Source organism: Gymnoscopelus microlampas (assembly GCF_963454915.1).
Source record: "Gymnoscopelus microlampas genome assembly, chromosome: 24".
NCBI lineage: Eukaryota > Metazoa > Chordata > Actinopteri > Myctophiformes > Myctophidae > Gymnoscopelus > Gymnoscopelus microlampas.
This window is the reverse complement of record NC_139961.1, coordinates 2,759,024-2,779,076: the sequence shown is the minus strand read 5'-3', so window position 1 is coordinate 2,779,076 and position 20,053 is coordinate 2,759,024.

Sequence of the window (20,053 nt, the reverse complement as noted above, 5' to 3'; positions counted from 1 at the left end):
CACTTACTGTACCCTACCTTTAATGTGACCCCTACTTCAGTCAGTGAAGTCCAGGGCTGAATGTGACATATATAACTAAATATTGGTCATTTGCCAACACATTATTTTGTGAAATAAATGGGTTATATATATTGCACAGATAGTTATACTATTCTCATAATATATTAAAATACAATCACAATGATTTTTTTGATGGCCTTCCTGCCCTGGCATTTGGCCTTTGTGCCCTCCAAAAAATGACAACACCAATGGCCAAGTGGCCTTGCCCCTAAAATTACGAAATTCCAGGCCTGCTAACAACAGAATAATAATAGAAGATTTAAAGATAAGGAGTGCAAAAAAAAGAGCAAAAAGAGGATAAAAAGAGCATCATCAAATGTACAGATGTGCCATTTCAAAACTTCAAATGTCCTGCCATCGCCAAGACAGTACATTTTCAGGGGATTCCCAGGGCAATAAGAGGGACAAAGAAGGGCATTTAAAATGCTGAATTATTGTGATGATCACTGCTTTTATGATGCTAATTAATTTGAGCAACTGGTCAAGGACCTCTTCAAATCACCTTTCGCCTCATAATGAGTCCGACACCTTCTTCAACACACATTCTTTTGTTCTCATGTATATGGATGTCTGTTGAAGGGAAAAACGGGGGTGTGTACTGTGTAGTGACAACTTCTTTTCAGGGGCAAAACAGTGCATTTTTAAGGGCAAAACAGGGAGGAAAAAATGCATTTGCAGGGCACTTTCAGGGAAAGAACAGTAACGTGTGAAGTTTTGAAGTGGCACATCTGTATATGTGCATTTGGTATGTTGTAACACCAACAGCATTTTTTTACCAACAGCATGTTCAGACGGGGGTCCGCAGCCAATTACATATGAAAGTTGGGGGTCCTCGACACGAAATAGTTTGAGAAGCACTGATGTGAATAATTTATGAATTACTAAATGAATGAACATAAATGTCTAAAACAGTGTGAACAGACCATAAATATGAAGACATAAGTATAGTAAACAGAACAGACCATAGATACACACGGAGATAGACGGGAACGCCCCATTCCATGTTAGCTTGGGGTAAAACAGAACAATCTGCCTCATAGAGTTACATCATACACCAGGGGTATTCAACTAGATTAGGCAGGGGGCCACAACTGTAAAATAGTTTGGAGTTGGGGGCCACACAGTGCGCGCACATGCACGTGCGTGCGTGCACACAATTTTCGGGTCTAATTCGGTCTAATTCGGGTCTAATTCGGTCTAATTCGGGTCTAATTCGGTCTAATTCGGTCTAATTCGGGTCTAATTCGGTCTAATTCGGGTCTAATTCGGTCTAATTCGGTCTATTTCGGTCTAATTCAGGTCTAATTCGGTCTAATTCGGGTCTAATTCGGTTCTATTTAAGGTTCTAAATTAAGTTCCAATGAAAGATGGCCTTTCAAGAACTAATGAAGGATAAATAATTTGTACTGTTTTAACTTTGATAACATAAAAACAAACATATATTTACATAAATAATAATTATGAAAAACAAACCAAAAAAAAAACAAGATTTATTTATTTTTTTGGGAATATGGCCAGGGGCCACAAGGAAGCTCCTCGCGGGCCGCACGGGGCCGCCAGTTGAATATCTATGTCATACACAATCGTTTGGATCACTTTCAGAGCTATTTTATGGACGATAGAAACATTGACAGCCAAGAAAAATCCATCAGAAGGACAGCTGGAACACAAGCGTACATTCGCCCTCGGAAAAGTTGACTTATTAAGATATGAGAGACTAAAAGGACCAAACAATGCCAATCTATGAGCTCACAGCGCGTCGGAACGCGACGCGTTGTAACTGTGAGCTAGATTGGCAATGTTTGGTTTATGTTCCCCCCCAGAATACGTAAACTGGGGTTCATGTGGTTTATCAGATTATCCTTATATCTGGCATTGATCAGGCTTCACTTAGGCGTCTACAGCTGGTCCAGAACGCAGCCGCCCGCCTCCTCACCGGCACTAAAAAACGCGACCACATAACACAAGTCCTATGGCCACTCTTCGTTGGCTCCCGGTTCATTTTAGAATTGATTTTAAGGTTCTTTTATTTGATTTAAAACCATTCACGGCCTGTCCCCCTCCTATCTCTCTGACCTAATTGAGCCCTATATTCAGTGGTGGAAAAAGTACTAAAATTCTTTACTTAAAAATACTCTGTTACAAGTAATAGTCCAGAATTAAACATTTACTTGAGTAAAAGTGCAAACGTATTGGCATCAAAATGTACTTAAAGTACCAAAAGTAAAAGTACTAAATATTTGAAAATAGCAGATCTACAAGCTCACAACGCGTCGCGATGCGACGCGTTGTGAGCTTGTAGATCGGCTATTTTCAAATAGCCTAGGTATAAAATAGGGCTAAATTGGTAAATGTATGTTTTATAATGTAATAATTTATATCTGAAAAGTAACTAGTAACTAAAGTTTTCAAATAATTGTAGTGGAGTAAAAGTACAATATTTGCCTTTGAGATGTAGTGGAGTAGAAGTAAAAGCATTGGAAATTGGAAATACTCAAGTAAAGTACAAATACCTCAAAATTGTACTTAAGTACAGTACTTAAGTAAATGTACTTAGTTACTTTCCACCACTGCCTATATTCCAACCAGGGCCTTGAGGTCTGCGGATAAGCTACTGCTGGTCCCTCATACGACCAATTTGAGGAGTAGGGGTGACCGTGCTTTTGCGGTTGCGGGCCCCAGGCTCTGGAATTTGCTGCCCCTCCCCATTAGATCTGCCCAGTCGATTGGGGCTTTTAAAAACTTACTAAAAACTCACTTATTCTCTCTTGCTTTTAGTCGCATTTAGCTATCCTGTTCTGTCCTAACTCTGCATTGTTTTGTTTCTCTTTTGTTTTTCTCTTGTTTTTGGTCCTGTGTATATATCATTTGTTGATGCCTCTTTGTGTCTAATTTACCTTATTTTAACCATGTTCAGCACTTTGGTTGGCTTTGAGCTGTTGTAAATGTGCTATAGACCAATTATTTGTTTACTAACATTGAGCCTGGACGCACAGGTGATTGTTTCACGCAATCAATTCCCAACCTGTTTCGGGGTGCACTGGTTTCAGCACACCCCAACCCCCTCTTGTGTGTGTTGGCTAGTGAGACGCGTCCTAACGAGACCTGATATAATGGGTTTCGTTGCGCGCATACTGGCTGCACGCAGCCAGTATGACGTCGTCTGTTAAGGGGTCTATATAAATAAAGTTTGATTTGATTATCCTTATATCTTGTTGCATGAGTCAAGTTTCAGCACAAGCACCACTGAGACCCGGAGATCTGTTTCCCTCTTTCCATCTCCGTCAGAATACCAAAACGCTCGCCGCAAAACACAGTCGCCCCGGGGCAAACCCGACGGGGATTCACCTGGTATTCCTAAATGTAACCTCAGTAAAAACGCTGCCAAACACATAACCTTATTCCTAAACGTAACCTCAGTAAAACTATGCCTAACCCTGAACTTATTTCAAACCTTATCCTCTGTGAAACAAATACAAGAATACAAGAACCTGCGGGGCCTGCAAAAATCCCGCACCGTCCCACAGTAAACCGGATGATGTAACACACCTAACCCTGCTTGTTCTATTTGTTTTATGGGCTAATAAAAATAAGCAAACTTTCCCAAGTTATGTCATGTGTTTGTGTGGTCACTTACTTGTTATAAACACTATCAAATGCAGAGGAGACAGGTTTGTGAATATATATATATATATATATATATATATATATATATATATATAAAATATTGTTGCTGTCCTTATATGGCCGTGACACGGCCTCTCTTTCTATCTCTCGCGCTCTCATTCTTTTTCCGTAGGCTATGTAATGTTTATAGCAATGAGTACTATCAGAATATAGAACTATTCAACACTTATTTTAACAAAAGAAAAAAACAACAACTTACCTTTAATTGATCATGTCTTGTAATAGTGTCTCTACCAGGCGATTAAACACTGTGCATGTGTAAACATGTTTTGTAACACGGAGGGCAGGGACGTGCACAGATAGACTCTAGGTGGCGCTAGAGCACCTGCCCTTTGCCCTCTTGACCAGAAGTGCCCTTTTGAAAAAAAGGGCATTTTTTTCATTTTACAGCAGGGGTCTTCAACAGGGGGTCCGGGACCCCTAGGGGGTCCTCAGAGTTACTACAGGGGGTCCGCCAAATCTTTATGTGATACGATTTTTCTTTTTACCATAACCACTCGAAACCTAGCATCCCTTTTCTGAGGAGAACTTTAGCCAGAAATAGCAGATCTACAAGCTCACAACGCCTCGCGCTGCGAGGCGTTGTGGGCTTGTAGATCGGCTATTTTTGGCAAAGAGGTATAGGTGTAGAGGGAAAAAAGAGCAGACCAAGTAAAAAAAAAAAAAGTATAATTTACTTGAGCACCTGCCCCTCAAAATGTCTGTGCACGCCACTGACGGAGGGAGACGAGAGGTAGAGCCCTGCGCGGGACTATTTTCTTAGTCCCGCGTTTGACCACTCCCGCACGTTCCCGCATTGATTTTTTTTCCTGACCGCCCGCAGTTAACCCTTTAAGACCTGGGACGCGTCTGTGTCGCATGTTTTAGACTTTACAGATTTTAGACTTTGGCTATTCAAAAATAGCAGATCTACAAGCTCATAGCGCTATGAGCGAGTGCCGCGCTATGAGCTTGTAGATCTGCTATTTTTGAAAAATCGTTATTTTTTTTTGCAAATCTTGAGATTTGAGTTAGAAAAGCGAACATTTGTAACTCAAATCTTTGCTTCTGGGGGATTCAACAGTTTTTTGAAAAAACGTATGTCGCCATAATATCAGTGGTTGTTTTTTCCATGTCAAGGACCCCCAAAATGACGTGTATTTGGCCACGGACCCCCATCTAAAAATAAATGTTCCAGGGACCCCCGGAAGCAAAGATTTGAGTTAAAATGTTTCGCTTTAAAACAATATATATATTAAAAGATTTGCACACATTTTCACGATTTTTTCAAAAATAGCAGATCTACAAGCTCGTAGCGCGGCACTCGGTGCCACGCTACGAGCTTGTAGATCTGCTATTTTGGAATAGCCAAAGTGGAAAATAATGCTTTTTAGCTCTAATCAAAAAGTGACACAGATGCTTCTTCAGGGCTTCAAGGGTTAATTACTGACCGCCGCTCCCTCCCGCAGGAAAAAAATAAATCCCATTTTGTCCCGTGCCATCCCGCGGGTTCCTTTTAACGTTTACTCCCGCGGGTTAATTTTATCATTAAATATTAAATATCACAAATTAACTCGCGAGACCCACACGGAAAGGAAATATATGAACATATATGCCAATATATGGCAGGTATATGCAGAATATATGCCGCTTATATGTCATATTCAGGCTCATATATGTGCATATATGTTGACATATAGGGAATATGTCTTATATATGTCCACATATATGCCACAATCAGGTTCATATATTTGCATATATGTCACAAATGTCTACATATATAGCTAATATATATTTGACTTTTTGCATATATGTCATACATAATGCCTATATATATATATAGCTCATATACCTATCTCCCTTTTTTATTTGCAAGGTAATATGTGCATATCAGTCCAAAGTTATATAAGAAAATGAATTCATTATTGTACGTATTTCCATCCAATGTAGATTGTGGTTTGTGGATTGTGGAAGATATAATATAAAGACAATATTGTTTAATTAGGTCTGCTGCCACTCTTATTTATTTAAAAACACAACTAAAGACCTTTCTGTTTTCCATTGCCTTCTAGAGGCACAACAATTTAAAATGTTTTACATGATTTGAACATCATCATCGTTATCAGTTATTATCATCATTAGTAGTTTTATCCTTCAACTTCTTGTTTATTTAACCCCAAAATGACTGCTATACAGGTTTTGTAGCAATTTGTAGCAATTATAGAAATATTAGACCTTAATTGTCGAATGTTTAAGAATGTTCTAATCAGGATGCGCTAAAACCCGCAATATTTATATATAAAACATTTTCTTTATTATATGAAACAGTGGTTTTCAACCAGTGGTCCGGGGACCACCAGTGGTCCTTGAGGGGGTTCCAGGGGGTCCCCAGCCAAATTAATAATTAGGAACCAAATTGACCCTTATATGTCTGTAACTCTAAGAGTGTACAAATGGAACCAAATGGACCCTAACGGGTCCATTTGGTTCCATTTGTACACTCTCAGAGTTAAATGAACACTAATGGTGATGATACAGTCTAGATTGGGACCCCCGAGAAATCAAAATGGTTGAGTCCCTGGCATATCTTTTCAAATGGGGGTCCGTGGGCTAATATGTGTCAATTTGGGGGTCCTTGACGCGAAAAAGGTTGAAAACCCCTGCTCTATAGCAATGATTACTATCACAATATAGTGATTTAACCTTTTAACAAAATACTTTTTGTTTTAACCCAAAAATATCACTTACCCTACCTTTAAACGTACCATAATATCAAAGCCCAACAGCCATTAACTCACTGAGTGCCAGGATCGCCAGAATTATTTCAGAATTGATTCTGAAAAGTGCCAGAGTTTTTTTTCACAGAAAACAAGTGCTTAATAGGAAGAGAGATATAGCCTTTTTTAGTTCTAAGTTAAACAAGGAGTGGATGGAGCTGCACATCTTCAGGTAATGATATCTTGGGTTCTTTTTTTTCCAATATTTTTTCAAAAACACGTCTCCAGCTCCAGTGTTCATTTCCAGATTTACAATTGTGTTTTCTGTAGGTTTTTAAAACAAGGATAGTCTAGGGTTTGGCTTGTGTTGTGTGTAAATCTCTGCCATGTTGAACTGCGTTTCCAAACTGTAATGGCGTCGATGTCTCCTGTGCTTGGAAGTGCTGCGCTACGAGCTTGTAGATCTGCTATTTTTGAAAAATCGTGAAAATGTGTGCAGATCTTTGAATATATATATTTTTAAAAGCGAACATTTTTAACTCAAATCTTTGCTTCTGGGGGGGGGTCCCCGGAACAAGATATTTTGATGGGGGGTCCGCGGGCCAAATACATATCATTTTGGGGGGGGGTCCTTGACATGGAAAAAGATTGAGCACCACTGATATAGAAACATACGTTTTTCAGAAAACTGTTGAGATTTAGGAGACATGTAGAATCGGCTTCAGGTCTCAATGGGTTAAATTGGTATGAGTTTGAAAAACCTCAAATCCCTCTGTCTGTACCAGCTGTGGGGGAAATCTGTGTTTCCCCCCCGAGCCAAACTCCGCCCCCCTAGGTACCACCCACTGATGACACTACGGCGTGTGCATAAAGACATTTAAAGACATATAAAGACATATAAAGACATATAAAGACATAAATACAGTAAACACAAGCAACAGACCCGTTGGAAGCAGGCTGCTGCGTTGGCACCGTGCCCGTGGATCGGCCGCCGCCCCGCGGACTGCTTCCGTCCGCCGCGCGATTGGACGAACGCGCTTCGCCGCCGGCCGCGTGGCATCTCCGAATGGGCGCTGGCGCGACGTGACCCGGGATCGGTTCGCCGATTCCCAGCAGTTTCCTGATGATCCCTCTCACGTCCTGTTCTGCTGGCCTGGAGTGTGACACATTATAGAGTCTGAATTACACCTCCTTCTACACCTCCTGTTCTGTAGAGTCTAGAACTACACCTCCATCTACACCTCCTGTTCTGTAGAGTCTAGAACTACACCTCCATCTACACCTCCTGTTCTGTAGAGTCTAGAACTACACCTCCATCTACACCTCCTGTTCTGTAGAGTCTGAACTACACCTCCATCTACACCTCCTGTTCTGTAGAGTCTAGAACTACACCTCCATCTACACCTCCTGTTCTGTAGAGTCTAGAACTACACCTCCATCTACACCTCCTGTTCTGTAGAGTCTAGAACTACACCTCCATCTACACCTCCTGTTCTCTAGAGTCTAGAACTACACCTCCATCTACACCTCCTGTTCTGTAGAGTCTGAACTACACCTCCATCTACACCTCCTGTTCTGTAGAGTCTAGAACTACACCTCCATCTACACCTCCTGTTCTGTAGAGTCTGAACTACACCTCCATCTACACCTCCTGTTCTGTAGAGTCTAGAACTACACCTCCTGTTCTGTAGAGTCACATTATAGAGTCTGAACTACACCTCCTCCTACACCTCCTGTTCTATAGAGTCTGAACTACACCTCCTCCTACACCTCCTGTTCTATAGAGTCTGAACTACACCTCCTCCTACACCTCCTGTTCTATAGAGTCTGAACTACACCTCCTCCTACACCTCCTGTTCTGTAGAGTCTGAACTACACCTCCTGTTCTGTAGAGTCTGGAACTACACCTCCTGTTCTGTAGAGTCTAGAACTACACCTCCTGTTCTGTAGAGTCACATTATAGACACATTATAGAGTCTGAACTACACCTCCTCCTACACCTCCTGTTCTATAGAGTCTGAACTACACCTCCTCCTACACCTCCTGTTCTATAGAGTCTGAACTACACCTCCTCCTACACCTCCTGTTCTATAGAGTCTGAACTACACCTCCTCCTACACCTCCTGTTCTGTAGAGTCTGAACTACACCTCCTGTTCTGTAGAGTCTGGAACTACACCTCCTGTTCTGTAGAGTCTAGAACTACACCTCCTGTTCTGTAGAGTCACATTATAGACACATTATAGAGTCTGAACTACACCTCCTTCTACACCTCCTGTTCTATAGAGTCTGAACTACACCTCCTTCTACACCTCCTGTTCTATAGAGTCTGAACTACACCTCCATCTACACCAGTGGTTCTCAAACTTTTTCATGTCAAGGACCCCCAAATTGACACTTATCAGCCCGCGGACCCCCATTTGAAAAATGTATGCCAGGGACCCCCCATAAGAGAAGATTTTTACGGCTCTCTAGCAGTGATTCTCAACCATTTTAATTTCAAGGACCCCCCAGTTTAACATGCATTAGGGCTACGGACCCCCATTTAATGGCATTTCTATCTCTGGGACCCCAATTCATATTGTAAAATCTATGTCAATGTAACTCTGAGAGTGTACAAATGGAACCAAATGGACCCGTTAGGGTCTAGAACTACACCTCCTGTTCTATAGAGTCTAGAACTACACCTCCTGTTCTATAGAGTCTAGAACTACACCTCCTGAATGTGATATAGAGTCTGAACTACACTACCATACTAGGCAGACAGACAGGCAGACAGACAGACAGGCAGGCAGGCAGACAGACAGACAGACAGTGTGCGGTTGTCACATTTACGTACCGTTGTGCGGCATTTCCAGTATGCACCCTGTTTGTCCTGGCTCCGTTAGCCACGCCCCTGGCTCCGTTAGCCACGCCCCTGGCTCTGTTAGCCACGCCCCTAGCTCCGCTAGCCACGCCCCTGGCTCTGTTAGCCACGCCCCTGCCATTCTGGTTACAACAAACAAAGAGACAAACACTCAATCAATTATTATAATGAATTAAAATGATAATTATCTTCTGTGCTCCATTAACCACTTAAAGAAGCACTTCATCCATTTTTTACTTAAAGAGGTACCATGTTTTTGCACTTTTTCTGTTTTTCATGTGTCTATGAGGTTGATAGAACTTCATTAAGCCCCCTGGTGGTGTTTGTATGGTGTTTTATGTCTTCTCTGACTATTTTGAGTTTCTACCTGGAGGCTGAAACCTTGAGGGTCAAACGTGCCAATAGAAAAACAGCGCTTTAGTGACCAGGTAAAAACATACCCTCCCCCTCATTATCATAACACAACAGGTGTGGGCATGAGGAGGAGGAGGAACTAGGACAGGTGGGTGGTGCTAAGGTGGTGGAGGAGGTGCTAAGGTGAGAACGAGGTATACTTAATGAACTGGAGGCGTGTCCACATAAAAACAATTTTAACAATTTCTGTACACTTTTTTGAAAATAATCTTCCTCCTAGTATAACCATAATACCTGATGATTATGTTTTAGGAGGGGGGGAATCACAGCACCCCGTCTTTAATCTTCATATAATTGATTCAATTGGACCAATCGTATTAAGATAAGATATAATATAATATTGAATTAATATATTGAATAAAAACATAATACAACTAGAAAAAGTGCTCCTCGGAGCACAGGTCTCCTCCAGTACTGTTCCTGATTAATCCTGTCTTACCTCACTTCAAAAGATATAAATGATCTTCTGAAGTGACACACCTATTTATAGGTCTCTATTTCATCATGCGTCTCGCTAGCCAATCAAAGCACACCCTTTCAACATATTGTCACGTGTCACGTGAAGCTTGACCAATGTTAGCTCGGTGGACACACGGACACACGGAAGGACGAGAACGAAAACTGGCGGAGAAAATGATTCATGATTATAATTATATAATCAAAACGAGGTGATTTTAAGATGGTTACCGCGGCGACAGGCGTGGAGTCCTGGAGGCTGGACAGTGGAGGCTGCATCGCAACGCTGTCCGTCTCTGGCTTCGTCCAATAAATCCATCTCTTGGGGAACGCCATCTTATGTACGATAAAGACATTATTGTGTTAAAAACATTGTCTGTATGATCAATACATTATACATTAACAACATCTTATGTACGATAAAGACATTATATGTTAATAACATTGTCTGTATGATCAATACATTATACATTAACAACATCTTATGTACGCTAAAGACATTATGCAAGCCCTTCAGCCCATCCTGCACCGTGATTGGCCAATAGTCTACAACGCAGTCTACACCCCTTTGTTAATGCAAATCGATACTTTTGCAAAGTCAGCCAATCACATTACAGCTAGTGTCATCACCACTAGCTGTAATGTGATTGGCTGACTTTGCAAATTCAGGACTGTGATTGGCTAGCGAAACACATGACACATGTGCAGCCCTATGAATAGCAGTATGGACTTGGAAAAAGTAATTTATTCTTTTTTTTAAGTGAGTCATGTTGTGATGACCAGACACCGCCCACTTCACACTGGGTGTGATTTTTTCAATAATGACCACCTCACCATACATTATCCCGCTTATTACACGGCTACTTAATACATAAATAGATAAACTGACCCAACGGTAACAACAAAACAAAGTATTTCCTTGCTTATGACAGTATTCCATAAGTGTTGGTCTGGGCGGACAGGTTCGCCTAGGAAAGCAAATGAAAGTATTCCATAAGGTAACCGGACGACTCGCCCCAAAACACACTCGCCCCCCATTCTATAGAGCGCCGGAGTACCCTATAATACCCATAGACCAGTGGTTCTCAAACTTTTTCATGTCAAGGACCCCCAAATTGACACTTATTAGCCCGCGGACCCCCATTTGAAAAGATACATTTTAAGGACCCCCCAGTTAGACATGCATTAGGGCTACGGACCCCCATATAATGGCATTTCTATCTCTGGGACCCCAATTAATGTTGTAAAACCAATGTCAACTTAACTCTGAGAGTGTACAAATTGTACAATTGTACAATTTGTTCGGTTCGGTAGTCCAATCAGAGGCAACTGGGGGGGGCGGGACAACTAGATTCTGACAGGTCTTAGAAAAGACGCGCTGTGATTGGGCCAGTAGTCAACGCGCTGTGTGAGTGCTGTGATTGGCCAGTATAGTCACTTTGAGCGTCCGGTTATCCTACGCTAAAATGGCGGGCCGCGATACGAGTTGCTCCAACGAACTGCAGAGGCCAAGGAGGTGTTAGTCCGGGAGTCAAAGGGGGATTTTTGGATGAACGTGGTTTCGTCGGTAAAAGTTTTTTTCTCAACTGATTCTTGCTGCTGGGGGTCCCCTCTGCTGGGGGTCCCCTCTGCTGGGGTTCCCCTCTGCTGGGGGTCCCCTCTTAAGGATTCAAGAGGGTGCCCAGTGAAATCCCTTGGGCATTTTTTTATTATTAACCCCTTAATGCCCAAAACACAAAAAAAAAATCACCCAAAATAGACTTCTATGCCTATGGTATTTCATGCAAAATACTTGATCTAATTGCTTAAAATGTGCTTTCTACAGTGTGTAGTGTATCCATGTAAGTGGATGTGCTTTTAAATATTAACCCCTTCATTCCCAGAACAACTTAATCTTTAAACTGTGATATTGTGAAATAGAACATGCACAGAAATCAAATCAAATGCGATCAGACCTGCTTTCTACTAAGTCTAATAGTGGAACTGGTCATGTTTCCTTTTGGATGAATGCATATTAACCCTTTGAGGCCAACCATCTTTTAGTCATCAACCCTTAAATGCCCAAAACAAACAACGTTTTTTTATGGCATTTTATGCAAAAAAATATTGATTTAGCGCATCAAGTTTGATTTCTACAGTGTTTATCAATGAACGTGGATGTGTAAAATTAGTTTTTTTGATTTCACATTAGAACATTTCATAGATATTTAACTCCTTCACACCCGAAGCACCAAAATCCATTAAAAATGTTGATTTATGACATGTTATGCACAGTAAATCATATGAAAAAAATGCCCAAGGGATTTCACCGGGCACCCTCTTGAATCCTTAAAGGACGACTTCACCGCTTTTCAACCTATCTTCATATAATAGGTCCTCACTAATACTCATGATAAAATGGTACAATTTTTTTCTACTCGGTCTGTGTCTCAGAGGAGGGCTGTGGACAGTTCAGAGTCCCGTCTACCAGTGACATCATCAATGGGGAATCCAAGCTAATAGAAACTGAAGGCTTTCTATTCCTGGAAAGTTGCAATGCAATGATAGAAGCCATTGTTCTCGTGTTAATAAAAATCTAAATAAAAAATGTGAAATCTTGTTGGAAAATAAAAATCATGTCTAACGATGATGTCACTGGTAGACGGGTTTCTGAACTGTCTACAGCCCTCCTCGGAGACACAGACTAATTAGAAAAAAATTGTACCATTTTATCATGAGCTTTAGTGAGGACCAATTATATGAAGACAGGTTGAAAAGCGGTGAAGTCGTCCTTTAAGAGGGGACCCCCAGCAGCAAGAATCAGTTGAGAAAAAAACTTTTAACCGACGAAACCACGCCGCGACAAACAAGGAGGTGTAGAAGAGAGGACCAAATAGAATCACTTTTTGGTTATTGCATCATCTATTTCCAGTGGTGGAAAGTAACTAAGTACATGTACTTAAGTACTGTACTTAAGTACAATTTTGAGGTATTTGTACTTTACTTGAGCATTTCCAATTTCCAATGCTTTTACTTCTACTCCACTACATCTCAGAAGCAAATGTTGTACTTTTACTCCACTACATTTACTTGAAAACTTTAGTTACTAGTTACTTTTCAGATGTAAACTATGATATAATGAAACATACATGAACCACTTTAGCCCTATTTTATACCTATAGGCTATTTGAAAATAGCAGATATACAAGCTCACAACGCGTCGCGACGCGACGCGTTGTGAGCTTGTAGATCGGCTATTTTTTCCCCGGCTATTTTTACTTTTGGTACTTTAAGTACATTTTGATGCCAATACTTTTGTACTTTTACTCAAGTAAATTTAGAATTCTGGACTTTTACTTGTAACGGAGCATTTTTATATTGCAGTATTGGTACTTTTACACAAGTAAAACATTTGAGTACTTTTTCCACCACTGTCTATTTCTCACTTCAAATGTTTTATAAAACGTTGTTTAGCTGTATGTGTGTGTGTGTGTGTGTGTGTGTGTGTGTGTGTGTGGCTGTCATCATGTCAGTCACACAAAAGCATCAAACATAACAGATCTATAAGCTCACAATGCGGGGACGCGGTGCGAGCTTGTAGATCTGCTATTTTTACACATTTTCAACATGTTTAGAGTGAAGACGAGTTTAAAGGCAGAGTATGTGATTTACTTTGTTTAAAATAAGAGTTAAATAGCTCTGTGTTGTGACTCACCACGCACACACACACACACACACACACACACACACACACACACACACACACACACACACACACACACACACACACACACACACACACACACACACACACACAGTGTCACACAGTGTCACACAGCATACTTACTTACCCTCCAATAGCACTTCTAGCAACACGTAACAAACACAAACAGACCTGCACGTCGTAGCTATAGCCTGGAGGTGTAACAGAGATTAGTGGGTTCCACTTGCTCCCTAAGTAAGGGCATTTCTTATTGGTTAGTGGGCGGCACCTTATTGAGTAACACAGGTGTCCATGTTAGAGAGGTGCCAGTCTTGATTAGATTTGCCCAAGACGTGCTGCTGAGGCGTGTGTTACACCAAAAGAGGTGTCTGACCAGAAAACTGTGTCTATTCTTACCAGATTTGGCCAAGAATAAACTGTCAACAAAGAGAGGGTCTGGAACTTCATTCATTCACACAACACAACGCAGATCAACTGTTACAGAGGCTTCCACTGGTTTCCGGTTCCGGTGACAGTTTGAACAATGTTTTTATAAAGCTTTTAATTCATCTGAACAACATACACACACACACACACACACACACACACACACACACACACACACACACACACACACACACACACATTAACACACACACACACACACACACACACACACACACACACACACACACACACACACACACACACACACACACACACACACACACACACACACACACACACACACACACACACACACACACACACACACACACACACACACGCCAGGTCTTGGAAAACCCCACCCCCGCTGCTCAAACCCCGCCCGCGCTTCTCAAACGCCCTGGTGACGCAGGCAAACGCCGCCCCTTTTGTCCTTCTGCAATATCTAATGTATTTATTAACGTCAAACGTAGTCTTAGAAAATAATTTCTCCATGCTACGTGACCACAGCAGTACGGTTTCACTGCGACCACCTCCATTCAGAACGTCATGTTTTATTTTTTTATTACAAATTAGTTTAAATAATAATACATTCATTCATAATAATAAATAATAAATGATGGCACATACACACGTTTCCACTTCGCTGGACTGTCTGTACATTGATCCGTTTAACTGCTAAAAAAGACACTAATCTTTTATGTAGGCCAATTAATGATATGCCAGCCAACTTGTGATATGGAGTATTAATATTATGGAGTATATAATGATGGTCTTCATTGTTTCTCTGCTGGCTTGATTGCATATATATATTATATATATATATATATATATATATATATATATATATATATATAGATAGATAGATAGATAGATAGATAGATAGATAGATAGATAGATAGATAGATAGATAGATAGATATATATATATAAACAAGCATTTCAAGGGTAAATGTAAGTATGATAATGATGTACTGTGCATGTTCACATGTTCACATTATTTATATATATATATATAAATAATGTGAACATGCACAGTACATCATTATCATACTTACATTTACCCTTGAAATGCTTGTTCATGCCCAAAATCATTGGATATACAGGGTTTGAAGCAATATTAGACCTTAATTTCAAAATGTTCAATCATGTATAGTCTATGCTTTAAATTACTTAATACCGCTTTTCCATTTTTTTTTTTACACAATTTTACATCAAGATCCCCACTCTTCCTTAGCCTCTGTCTCACAAAACACCCATGTGTTGTGAGCTTGTAGGTCTGCTAGTTTTGTCATTCGCAATGCTGCACAACCAAGTGTGGGTGGTTAAATTGATTATCCACACGCAATAAAGAACATGATACTTAAATAATACAACAGAATGCACCTTGGTGTATTACTGAATCAATGCATGGTCAGGGAGCACCATCAGGGATGAATGGTCCATATACAACCATTAGGCTGAACAGAGAATCTTCTGATTAGTGTAACATCTGGCACAAAAGATAAGTACATGAAATAACACGTCTACAGAATTAGGATCTTTATTCGTCTCTGAAAAACAGGATTTATGTGGTAGTTTGTACAGCAGCTAAGGGCCAGACAGCTTCAGGCCAACATTGTTTTAGGCACAAATAATAATCTGAGGCAGCATGTCTAGTTTACACCAGCAGCACCCTGTTTGGAAGGTATACAGAGGGATCTGAACACAACATGGCAGTCTGAGGTCAAATGGCACAGAGCTAAGAAGTTAAGAGCACACCACATTTGTTAAAGTTGTTCTGTGCAAATTTCCAAAAAACGACTTTTAGCAGCCTCTGCTGGTCATTACCGTCACTGCAGGCCGTTTCTTTATTACTGCGTCACCCAGAATTCCATTCGTTTTCACCGGAAGACGGAAGTGTTTCAAAAAGCGTTCTTTTAATAGTTTTATACGATCTGTGGATCGTTTCTCTTAGCCAGTGGAGCATTAGTTACCGTGAGCTGTGTTTTCTTTTTCTGTTTTTTTTTTCGTTCTTCAAATCATACAATCTCTTAAAATCAGCGTGAGTTTCCTTTTGTTATTAGCGCGGTAGTTCCTGGCCAAACAGGAAACCGGCGCGGTAGTTCCTGGCCAAACAGGAACCTGGTGCATTTCCGCTTCCATTTTCTGGCCAGGTGATGTCATTTTCGAGGGAAAGTCATGCTCGACAGCGTTCAATAGAAAATATATAAATAAAAGGCTTTCGGGGGTGAAATTCATGGAGTGGGTGTTGTGAAACATTTGCCACTCACAAAAGATATACAATTTAACTTTAGTTTTACTGAAAACGTTACCTAGTATTACTTTAACAGTAAAAGCAAACTAACAAGACAACTATTTGGCCTAACCCTCACTCAAGTGAACTGTCGGGGTTGGCTCAAGGTACAGTAGAAGACAGCATGCAACATATCGCCACGGATCTGGTCTTCAAGATGCTCAGAGGATCAGTGCGCCTGCCCAGATACCTGTCAAACTACTTCTCTAGACTCAATGAGCAATCACTTTGGGTGCCTTTTGCTCTCTGCAACAGAGTGTGCCAGAAAATGGGGAGCTCTCGTTCGGACCGTCTTGGATGGCTGTAGCCGTGGTCAGGTCCAGTCAGGACCTTGACAGGACGTCCAGCATTTAGGCGACGCCTTCCCCCCAAGCGGACCTTGCGCCTGCGTATTGATGGTGGCCCCACATGGATTGCAGGCCCTGCATGCCTGGCAGCTCTACGGATGGCTGCCGATCTGTATGATGCCAACCTGGTGTTATTGTAGCGGCCAAACATATGGAGGGCTGTGGTAACTTTGACTGGATTGTTTTTAGCGGTGCCAACCGCTCTATACATGACTTTGTCTGTGTGTCCGTTTGTTTGAGCCTGGGATGAATGAGCACGGGATTTTAAACAGCTATAACTCCAGTTTGCAGCATGCCACCAAGTCCACATTTGGTATGTGGACTTAGACCACCAATAGGGACCAGCATGAATTGCTGAAGCCCCGCCCCCTCTGTCTTCCCATTGGCTGGCCTTCAAACAGCCATAACTCAAGTTCGCAGCATGCTACGGAGTACAAATTTTGTACATGCACTAAAACCAGCAATAGGGACGAACTGTAATTACTTAAGCCCCGCCCCCTCTGTCTGCCCATTGGCTGGGATTTAAACAGCCATTCCAGTTTGCAGCATGCTACCAAGTACAAATTTGGTAAGTGGACTCAGACCACCAATAGGGACGAACTGAAATGAGTTAAGCCCCGCCCCAAAGGCACCGCTTCCTTCACACAGGGTGTGATTTTTTATTTTTTGGTAGGCTTTGACTGCAGCCGCTACTGCAGCTGCCAAAGATGAGTCGCTGCTGACCTTAGCTTTCAAGTCATCATACAGCTCAGCAAGTCCTGCTGTTGCAGCTTCACGTGATGCTGGAAAACAATACAAAATCAGTTAACAAAATGCATACTTTTAGAAGAGCGAGTAATTATGTTATCACTGCAATACTGTACAACAGGCCTAAAAGTTAAAATAATCCAGTCTGACTGATTACCTTCTTCTGAAGCAGCCCAGTGAGCCTCTTCAGCAACGCTCTCCTCCACGGAGAGGGTGCCAGGGTCAATGGCCACGTCCGCGTCTCTCACCGTCTCTGGCTGAAGCTCGGGCTCGCGCACCTCCCTCAAGGGTTTAAAGAACTGGACAGGATGATGTTCTAAAAATGAAGCAATATTGCACATTCCGCTGTCATCCGTTTTTATTGTCATTACTACACAGGTAGGGTAAGGGAGTTATCCTACGCTGAGTAGATACAAAAACAGCAACAGATCGATGTCCAGTCACTATTGCTGTTTTGTTGTATTTATTGAAGTATTGCAGTTGACATGTAAATTATGGTTATGGTTTCTGTTAAGAACTGTTTGGCTCCCTCACATGTGTCCTTACACAATTACTGCACCTGTGCCCCTATATATTACACACACACACACACACACACACACACACACACACACACACACACACACACACACACACACACACACACACACACACACACACACACACACACACCTGTCCATCTAAAGACTGCCACCAAGTGTCCAATAATAATACAACACACCTTACCTAATGTGCCACCATCATAAATGGCTCCTACAAATATGATAGAACAAAATGTATATAAAATGCATTAAAATCACAGTACAATTGATCACCTTACCCAATTGAACCCCAGGATCCATATGCGGTGTGTGTGTGTGTGTGTGTGTGTGTGGGGGGGGGGGGGGGGGGGGGGGGGGGGTGTACAAGCTCACAGCGCGTCACGTTGTGAGCTTGTAGATCAGCTATTTTTGGCGAAGACATTTGGTGTAGACTTTTACTTTTCTCCACCCAAAAAACTAAAATGGCAAATCTACAAGGTCAGGCTCTTGTGACCTTCTAGATGTGCCATTTTCGCTATTCACTGTACAACAAAGTATGTAGGGGTTTAGATGTTAAATATAATTTATATTTACTTACTACCAGTTGCGATGTAGTGTAGCTCTGCCTTCTCGTCTGCCGTCTGTGGCAGGAAGTTGGAACATGACACTCTATGCTGGAGGACAACAGCAGCCTGGTGTTTGCAGGGCCCACCAGTGCTACCCATTGGACAGGTGCATGTTGCCAGGTCAAGATCTACATCGTAGGTCTTTCCAGGAGTAGAGGAGCTTTGGACTTTGAAGTGGCTGGCAGCAATCTATGTGGAAAAGACAAAAACTTTTGTATTAATTCACTGAAACTTCTTTCCACCTCCATCCTTTCCAGGTGAATTTATTCAGTCACTAATCAATGTGGCTTTGTTTAAAAAAAAGAAGTACTACTCAACTGGTGGATGTCCTCAGGTTTTACAGTGTTGTCCTTCACCAGGAACCTTGACTTCTGGAAGGCTTCCCAACGGCCAATGGCAGCATGAGTTACTTTGGCCTGGTAGTACTCACTCAAGCGGTTTGCCAGGAAGTCGAAAAGCTGCAGTACATTGTATGCCTTGGTGCGATGTAGGATCTTGTCCCTTAAAATCCTCATGGCAGCCTCACAGAAGTTGTTGGTGTTGTTTCCTCTTACAGGCAAGGCGTTCCTGTAGCAGAGGGCCCAACACTCTCTCCGGCTGTAGAGGGTCTCCATGTATGTCTTGAACTTCAGATTCCTTTACAGTGTTAAATACAGAGTATTAATGATATTGAACACATTATGTTTAATTCCAGTATCTACAATGACAAACATTCATCACTAGGTCTGATTGGCTAAAATGCAATGACGCTATATAGTAACATGTCTGCTGTCAGTCACAAATTTGACCAACCTGGTAACAACAGAGCTCTGTGAAGCCTGATGGTAAAGGCTGTGCAATGCAGCTTCCTCCTTGGCATACAGCATACAGTCAGGGTCGGAAATATTTGGACAGTGACACAATTTTCATAATTTTGGCCCTGTACGCTACCACAATGGATTTGAAATGAAACACTCGAGATGCAATTGAAGTGCAGAATTTCAGCTTTAATTTGAGGGTATTTACAACAAAATTGAAAGAAGGGTTTAGGAATTGCAACAATTTTCAAACATAATCCCCTCATTTTAAAGGACCTTAAGTAATTGGACAAATGAATATAATCATAAACAAAATGTTCATTCTTAATACTTTGTTGAAAAGCCTTTGCAGGCGATGACTGCCTGAAGTCTAGAACCCATGGACATCACCAAACGCTGGGTTTCCTCCTTTTT